The following is a 9,879-nucleotide window of genomic DNA, read 5'->3' on the forward strand; positions in this document are numbered from 1 at the left end:
TAACGCCATCAAGCAGCATAAGAGCAATAAGTCTGCCGGCAGCGATGGTCTGGCGGCCGAGCTCTTCAAGATGGGGCCGGAGAGGCTTACCGTCGAAATGCTGGAAGTTTGGGAACAGGAGGAACTACCGGAGGAATGGAAGCTGGGTTATTCACCCAGTCAACAAAAAGGGCGACAGGCTGGATTGTGCAAATTTCCGAGCCATCATAGTCCTGAATACCGCCTACAAGATCCTGTCCCAGATCCTGTTCTGCAGACTGGCGCCCCTTGCTACAAATTTTGTCGGGAGCTACTGTTTATACATAAGAGTTAGGATCTGCGGATGAGGATATTTGCAATGCTATAATTAGCGAATATAATGATAATAAGCGAATCGAACCATGATAAGAGAAATGCTATAATTAGAATGCCATAATTTGGCGGCCATCAACGCGTTGGTTGGTGTGCGTGAGAGGGCAACGGCAGAAAAGTGATCGCCCGAACAGCGGGAACCTTCTTCCACGAACGGCAACGGCAGCGATCGGACGCGCGCGCTAGTTTTTAAGTTATTCGTTAAAAAAAACTTATATGTACAAAAACACCGCAACGTCCAACCCTAAACTGATCAGCTACCAAGTTGGGTTTGTTGGAGGCAAATCCACCATCGACCAAATTTTCACTCTACGGCAGATTCTCCAGAAGTGCCGAGAGCGCCAGATCCCTACGCACCACCTGTTTATCGACTTCAAGGCGGCCTACAACACCATAGACCGGAAGGAGCTATGGAACATCATGCAGCGGTACCACTTCCCTGTGAAGTTGATCCGGCTGTTAGAGGCCACCATGAACGACGTGCAGTGCAAGGTGAGAGTATCGAACTTGACGTCAGAATCGTTTGAATCTCACAGAGGTCAAGGTGACGGACTCTTCTGTCAGCTCTTCAACATCGCCCTCGAAGGTGTCATTCGAGGCGTGGGGCCAGACAACGACATCCGTGGTACGATCCTCTACCGATCTCTCCAATGTCTTGGCTTCGCGGATGACATCGACATCTTCGGCAGGACAACAGCGTAGGTGTGTGAGGCGTACACCCGACTCAAACGCGAAGCAGCAAGAATTGGATTGAGAATCACTGCGACGAAGACGAAGTACCTGCTTGCCAGTGACTCAGACCATCTGGGAAGCAGTGTATTAGTTGACGGCGACAGTTTCGAGGTGGTAAAGGAGTTTTGCCATCTCGGGACGGTCGTTACTTCGGACAACGACATCAGCAGCGAAATCCGGAGACGCATTGTGCTGGGGAATTGTGCATATTATGGGCTTCATCGACTGCTGAGATCCAGAAGACTTCGAGCCCGCAGGAAATGTGAGATATATCGCACATTGATTCGCCCCGTGGTCCTCTACGGTCACGAAACCTGGACCATTCGAGTGGAGGATGCAAACGCTCTAGACGTGATTGAGCGACGCATCCTCCGGGCCATCTTTGGCGGTGTGTTCGAGCATGGAGCGTGAAGGAGAAGGATGAACCACGAGTTTGCTGAGCTGTACGGCGAACCGAGCATCCTGACGGTGGCGAAGGCTGGCAGGATACGATGGCTGGGGCATGTCATGAGGTTGCCGTAATGATGCCCCACCCAAAAGGTGTTCGACTGCGATCCCCAATTCGGCATAAGGCGCAGAGGAGCACAGCGATCTCGATGGATGGGAGGCTGCAGCCAGGGACCGAGCATCCTGGAGAATAATTGTTGACCGGGCCATGTCGCATCGACGTGCTCTATCATGAGCAGGCCAACAAGAGAGAGAGAGATAAAGCGCTGGGCAACATTTTTTCCCATCTCCCAATATCTATCCATCATGGGAAAAAATTATAGCCTCATCGACCCAAAACACAGATAAATGATACCAGCATTTAGCTTCCACCCGTCACCGCTAGATGGCGAAAAATTACACTACGGAGTACGATCAATGTAGCCCGGCCTTTAAGGCCGGGGGACACTATCCGAACTCGCTAGTCTAATTTCGATTTTTACTAGCGCATCTGGTGGCGGCTGGTGAAAGCTTTTTTTGGACATCGAGGGAATTGTCGTGCTAAATCTCAAAATAATGTATTATTTTCATCGTTTTCCATTGCGAAAATGGATGCAATTCGTGCAAAACATGTGTATCTACTTTTGAAAAAACTTTTCTTATCCGATTTTAGTAAAAAACAACAAAAAACCAGCGAGTACGGGCAGTGTCCCCCGGCCTTTAAGATTGGTGTTGAAAAGTACTTAAATATTAAATTTTAAAGGCCGGGCTTCATTGATCGTACTCCGTAGTGTAATTTCGTTTTTCACTAGCGCATCTGGCGGCGGCTGACTGAAGCATTTTTCCAAACAATTTGGAGCCGCTTCAGAAAGTATGTTATTTTTCTATGTTTTGTACTTAATTCGGACAAGAAAAGTTTTGCAAAGGATAGATACACATGTTTGGCACGCATTGCATCCATTTTCATGACAAAAAACTATGTAAAAACTACCTGATTTTGAGATCCGGCATGACCATTCCCTCGATGACCAAAAAAAGCTTCCACCAGCCGCCGCCAGATGCTATTATGCAATGTTATTGTTTTTACGCTTTACGCACTTGAAACGTTTTTGTGCTGGGTAATGTTTTTCTGCTGTTTTCGCACCTACGGGGCTGTGTGCGGGTTGTGTGTTTTAAGTGTTTTTGGACAAGGGTTTTTCTGCTGACTTACAATTCCTGGCGTACAAATAACCTTTTATGTGGTTTGGGTTGTGTTAATTTCTTGAGTGGTTATTTTATCCTTTTTTGTGTGTTGTGTGGTGTTGACAATTTGTGCTTATTAAGTGTGATGAGAATTGCGTGTGAATTGATTATAGACAGTATAGCATGTGCATGTGCATGCTACACACCTACCCGAGTAGGTAATACATTTTTGAAGGGAATTCGTATTTTTATTGGTAAAAAATGTCATATTTAACTTATTCTATGCAGCCATAATAACAATACTTCTTTTTATATTATAAATTTATGAGGTATGGTTTTTAGTTACATAAATTGATGGCATAGCAATTAGATGAACTGACACTAATACACCGCCATGTCTTCCCGACTGTCGGGGCAATCATTTCAATCTATGTGGCTTTAGAAGAATATTAAGAGCTAGAAAACTTTTGGAATGGATTCTATAAATATAACTACATGCATTGCTATACATATCATTACAAAATTAGCGACTAATCGAAACCAAAATCCTTTATTGTATGTATTACCTACCCACGTAGGTGGTTATAGAAGTAAGGGGTAAAAGATGATTTTATTTTTTAAAGCACATTTTAAAAAATTAAAAAAATCTGAATTTTTTACCACTTTTTTGAAACATGTTTCTCTAGGCATTGTAATTTTTTTTGGATCGATTCGATTATCCAATAAAAAGTTATCATAAAAAGAATAAGCTAAACATACCCGGGTAGGTGGTTATAGAAATGAAGGTTAAACAAAAATATGTGTAGGGGAAGGTAGGTAAAGACGGACATGTTAAGGAAAATGGTAAAAATCAAGGGATATATAAATGCAACGACCATGAAAATGTGCAAACATTATCTTACACTCCTCTTTTATCAGAAAATTTGTTGAAATTTTTATGCGTCTATCGATTTTTGCGTTTTTTCATGAATGAAAAATATGATTTTTTTTTCGTGCGGTTTTGAAATTTTCGGGTTAGACGGACACCTGATATGGGAAAGATGGACACCATGAAAGGTAGAAAACGTTGGAAATCGAAGAGGTTTATGGTATTTTAACATATCCTTTTGATTTCCTCGTCCTGGTGCGTATATCTCCCAAATCTAAGCCAATTGCAACGACGGTTCATTCAGCCATGAATTCAGCAATTGTAAGTAGCGCTTGTAACACATCATAGAATGCAGTATCTAAAGCATTATTGAAATATCGCGCACTAACAACTGACGTTGCTCCAGCTTACAGAACAACAGTCTAGAATTTCCTTTTAGGAGATTACTCCGCGATTACTTTAGGAAGTCCACGTTCCCAGTATTCTTTTAGGGACTAGTTAATAGTTTAAGCCATTTTCCATTCAACAATTGATATTAGTAATCCCATAGAATTTCTCATCTATTGCTGAACGATGTCATATCAAAGCTTCATCTTTCTATTGCTCAAAGTTGTCCAAGTCGTGAAAAGATATTGGATTTCGTGAAGCGTCTCATCAGCGTCAAGCGAGTAATAGCATAACGAATGACTACTATTTTGACTGGTGTTTCATTACCCGTTTATTTCAATACTTTCTCTAGTTGCTGGTTGGTATATAGCTTCGAAATATCCTCATTAAAGGTATTTGAAGAAATCTATTCATCACCAATTGATATAAGAAGTTAAAAAAATCAATAACTTGGGAGTCCATCTTTCCCTACAACAAAGTGTCCGTCTTTCCCGCTTTGGTGTCAGGATGTTTAAACCACCAGAAAACAATGTTTTGTATTGCTTTCATTCTCGTTCTTTCGCCAGTTTTTTCATTAATGATCACGATAACTCATTCATTAAATAAAACTTCTAGAAATATAAACAATACAAGTTGTAGGGCTTAAGATCCGCAGTAGTCAAATTAGATTCACAAGGGAGCACACGATTGAAAATTTATTTTTTCCGTGTATTTAATCAATTTTGGATATATTATGCCAAAAATGATCTCAAATGTGTTGTTTAACTTTAAGCTAAGATGCTGCGTTGTTGATTTTTTCGAAAATTACATTTTTCATGCATTTATGAGAAGTTTCCATCTTACCCGCAGTGTCCGTCTTTACTAACCTTCCCCTACCACCATATCCATACAAATGGCGATATGCTAGAGATGCTGGTAACGTGCTGCTGTTTCGACTGACGAAGGTGCTGTTAGTTCCCAAGTGACATTTTCGAGCAGATTGTTAGCGTTTTTCGAGTTGCTGGAAGCTTGCATTGCAGACTTAAAACTGGCTCAAAGAGCAAGCGATATTGCAGAGTTTAAGCTTATTGTAACAGTTGAAACGTCAGAGTGAAGCGTTTTTTCTGGTGCCATTTTGAGAATTGTCATCACGTTGTGCACAAGCTACCGACCCAAAACAAAACATTCGTACTGTTCAATCCATATCAAACAAAAAGTTTATTATAAAACACTTTTCATGTTGTTTTGTTGGTCCATGCGTTTCTCCGCTATTATGATACTCCTAGATAGGTCGTTTATTTCTTCTTCAACACATCGTTCTTTATTTCGCTTCAACACATCGTTGTTCACTCACACACCCATATTTACAAGCGTTTATATGAGGCAATGGGTTAAATCGAGCCGTTCACAAGGATTTTAAGCTAAAAATGTAGAACAGTTGTCACCTGGGTTCCTTCCTCTGCTGTTGTTCGATGGTAGTCGAAAGATGAAGGGCTCACGCACCCGGTTTGCGTTTAACAGCAATGGACCCAAGCAATATCAGTCAGTGACTACTTCCACAACCAACAGAATATGCACATGTGTTGCGACGATTGCTGAGCAAAGTTAAATTTTTAAAAGACGCGTTTTATTTTTATAAACTGGTTTTATTTTTCTACAATTTAAAAAATGTGTCTTTTTCCACAGTTCCTCCTTTGCTAATGCCCTTGTTTTCGTTCAAGGGCACTTCTTATGATTTTGACATCAGTCGACCCTTTCTTTGACCGATTTCGACCTAATCTCTGATTTGTTCCTATTCGGGGATATCTTTTTGTACTCCTCTGTCCTTTGTTGTTTGATAACAGAGTTTCGCCCGATCTCGAACTTATTTCAAAACGACATTTGGCATATTAAAACATACCGACTGTTAGCTATAGTTTCGTGGTGTTTATGTTAACACATGTGTTGGAACGGATATTGTTGTTGGGACGGCTTTAAACTGACAGCGGATTGTTGATGTTCGAATGAGTTCGAATATTGATCTATGATTTCGAATAATGATAGGTGCCATCAATGCCCACTAGATGGCGTATAGAATAGATCGTGGAAAAGGGGATAGATCGTGGAAAAGAGAGGGAAATCAGTTAGAAGAAACCAACCAGCTCTCCGAAAAAAGGGACAAAATCGCGGTTAAGGTCAGAGAGGTCAAACCGATTTAAGCGCGCTAAAAACACTTAACGAGTCCATTCGCAAAGGAGAAGCCAAGACGTTTTTTAAGCTTAACACAAATAAACAAGTCTCGCTACAAAAAGCTTGGTTTTCGTGATTATTATATTAAATAAACCCCTTTGCAAAAGCGATCGTCGCAACATTCTTAAAAAACTTCTTGAAAGTTCAAAGTCTACGCGTAAAGTGCCCGCGAGTTAAGTTAAGTTAAGTGACAAGATGCCCGCGACTAAGGGTGATTGTGTGAAGTGCAGTTTACCCAACGATATCGATGATATGGTGCAGTGCCAGGAGTGTAAGAAATGGTGTCACTTCAATTGTGCTGGAGTGGGAGAAAGCGTCTCAGAAGCTTTCTGGGTGTGCGACAAGTGCGCGGAACAAGGGCCAAAAACGTCAATGAAGACACGGCGCCCTAAGAGCGAAAAAGCGATGGCGGTTGCAAAGGCAAGCCAGCAGCCCGATCTCCCGGAAGGGAAGCAACAATCGGAAGCGACGCCTGGTATTAGCAAGGAACTGCCCGCTAAGCCTCTTCCTAGCCCGAACACTGCAAAGAGCCATCCGGAAAACCCCACTCCAACCAGGCAAGGAAGTGTCGCTTCCTCCCGACTATCGGCACAGTTGGCGCTGAAACGCTTAGAGAAGGAGCAGGAGATGCAGAAACAGATCTTGCTGGCTGAAAAGGAAAAAATGGAAGCGGGAATTCGTGCGAAGATGGCCGAAATGGAGCTACAACACGAAACGCAACTTAATGCATTGAAAGACGAGATAGAAAATCTGTCAATCTACTCGGCAGACTCCAAAACAAATAGGACAGCCGAGTGGGTCAAGCACCAAAATCGGCAAGTCATGGAAGCCACCCCCGAACAGAGCCGAAGAACCGAGCCTCCATCGCAACCCATTTTGCCAGCAATAATGTCCACCCCGGTCGCGACACACTCACGAACGGCCGAATTAAGTATCGCACGCGAAATGTACCCCAAAAAACTACCCATATTTTCAGGGTGTGCAAATGAATGGTCCATCTTTCTCAACTGCTACCAAGAGTCGACCAAAGCCTGCGGGTATACTGATGGCGAAAATACCATCAGATTAACTGAGTGTTTAAGGGGCCCCGCTCGAGATGCCGTGCAGTCCAAACTAAGGTTGCCAAATGCCGCTCCGCTCATAATTAAACGGTTGGAAAAACTGTTCGGAAAACCAGCCCAGCTCGTGCGACAACTCACGGAACGTGTTCGCAGATTGGACCCCCCCAAGCCAGAGCAGTTGAACAATCTTATTACGTTCGGCTTGGAAGTCATTAATTTGTGCGATCACCTGACTCTGAGCAACCTGACTGGCTATTTTAACAACCCGGAACTTTTGGCGGATTTGGTGGATAAATTACCTGCAACAAGGAAACTTGAGTGGTCTAGGTACAAAAACAAATATTCCGAACCAACGCTAAAGGAGTTCGGCGAATTCATAGAGACGCTGGTAGACGATGCATGCGACGTCACCACTTACGTTCCTCCTAGAGCAGATCAAACGAGATCAAGAAGCTTCCACTCCCACTTGCACGTGCAACACTCCGACCCAGAACCGCCTGCACATACGTCACACACTTCGCGACAAGTCATTATAAAATGCCTGGTATGCGCTACGCCGGGACATGCCGCCAAGCATTGCGAAACGCTCAAGAGAATGACCGTGGACGAACGGTGGGAAAGCGTAACGCAATTACAACTTTGCTCGACGTGCCTGAACAGACATGGTACGAAACCGTGTCGATCACGATTCACATGTCGGGTGCCAGGATGCGGCGAAAGACACCACACTCTGCTACACCGAGATAGAGAATCACCTAAGGGCGTGCACTACCAAGCTCATCACTACATCAAGCAGCCGGCGATTTTCCGCATCGTGCCAGTTACGGTGTACCACGGCCGGCGCGCCATCGACACCGTCGCCTTTCTTGATGAGGGATCAGCCATCACCCTGGTGGAAGCCGAATTGGCCTCGAAGTTGGGACTTGACGGAGAGGTAGAACCACTAGAGCTCTGCTGGACAGCCAACGTAACCCGGAAGGAAGAAGAGTCCCGCCGCGTCAGTTTCCAGATATCTGCGAGAGGAGAGGGGCGGCGCTACGACATAGCGGCCGCCCGCACCGTCAAAGAGCTAAGTTTGCCGTCTAACAACATTAAATACGACGCACTGATAAGTTCCTTTACACACTTACAGCACCTTCCGATGACGTCCCTGGCTAACGCGAAGCCGACCATCCTGATCGGACTGCGAGACATGCAGTTGATGCGACCGCTCGAAACACGGTTTGGCCTACCCCATGAGCCCGTCGCAGTAAGGAGTGCCCTCGGCTGGGCCATCTACGGACCAACCGACGCGCGTGCTGAAAGGATGACCCTAGGAGTACACCAAACACCCCGACAGGAGGAGGAGAGCTTCTGCGAAGACATTCGCGATGAAGGAACGAGCAACGACACACCAACTGAAAAGCCCCACTCGAACTCCTGCGAAACCCACCGCGATGAGGGAGCGCGTGAGGGCGTGCTGGAGGACGTTGCCGTACCACGACAATCGGCAACTCGGCAGGAAGAAAACAAACACTTCGCACAACACCAGAACTAGCGAACGCGCTAAGAAGTAGCTACCAACGAGCGATTGTCCTAGCAGAGGCCATGTGGGATCGATGGCTGAAGGAATATATACCGACCCTAAACCGCCGCAGTAAATGGTCGGAGCCATGTAAACCACTAAAACCAGGAGACCTGGTTTTCATCACAGAGGGTGCAAGGAAGGAATGGCTGAGAGCAATCGTACTGGAAACATACCCGGGCACGGATGGCACAGTAAGGCAAGCACTGGTACGTACAACTACGGGGAAGGAACTAAAACGTCCGGCAGTAAAACTAGCGTTGATCGATGTTGAAGTGAAAGATGGGGAAAACATAGACGAGCAAAATAAGCCGAAAATACCAATGCAAACTAGTAGGATATGAGTGAACAGCAACAACGTGCAGGCAGATGTGTTCACGCGGTGGGGAATGTTGGAACGGATATTGTTGTTGGGACGGCTTTAAACTGACAGCGGATTGTTGATGTTCGAATGAGTTCGAATATTGATCTATGATTTCGAATAATGATAGGTGCCATCAATGCCCACTAGATGGCGTATAGAATAGATCGTGGAAAAGGGGATAGATCGTGGAAAAGAGAGGGAAATCAGTTAGAAGAAACCAACCAGCTCTCCGAAAAAAGGGACAAAATCGCGGTTAAGGTCAGAGAGGTCAAACCGATTTAAGCGCGCTAAAAACACTTAACGAGTCCATTCGCAAAGGAGAAGCCAAGACGTTTTTTAAGCTTAACACAAATAAACAAGTCTCGCTACAAAAAGCTTGGTTTTCGTGATTATTATATTAAATAAACCCCTTTGCAAAAGCGATCGTCGCAACAACATGTAATTATGTCATCTAATACTGCATACACTTTTAGGAATAACAAAGACGCCCGCACAGCAAGAGTGGCGACCAAGAATAAATGGTAGACAAGTTTGACGATGTCCCCAACATCGTTAGAGGAATGTATAAGGGCGACCAGACCGCTTTCTGGGAAGAAATGGCCGAGCATTTTAAACCTTTGACCGCCGAAAGAGCGGGTGCAAGCGGTGGAAACGGGTAAGATTTACAGAGTAACAATACTTCTTTACATTTATCTTTCAATGTTCGCGGTCTGTTTTACAGGTTTGGTTTGATTAC

The sequence above is a fragment of the Anopheles merus genome, chromosome 2L (genome assembly GCF_017562075.2).
Source record: "Anopheles merus strain MAF chromosome 2L, AmerM5.1, whole genome shotgun sequence".
NCBI lineage: Eukaryota > Metazoa > Arthropoda > Insecta > Diptera > Culicidae > Anopheles > Anopheles merus.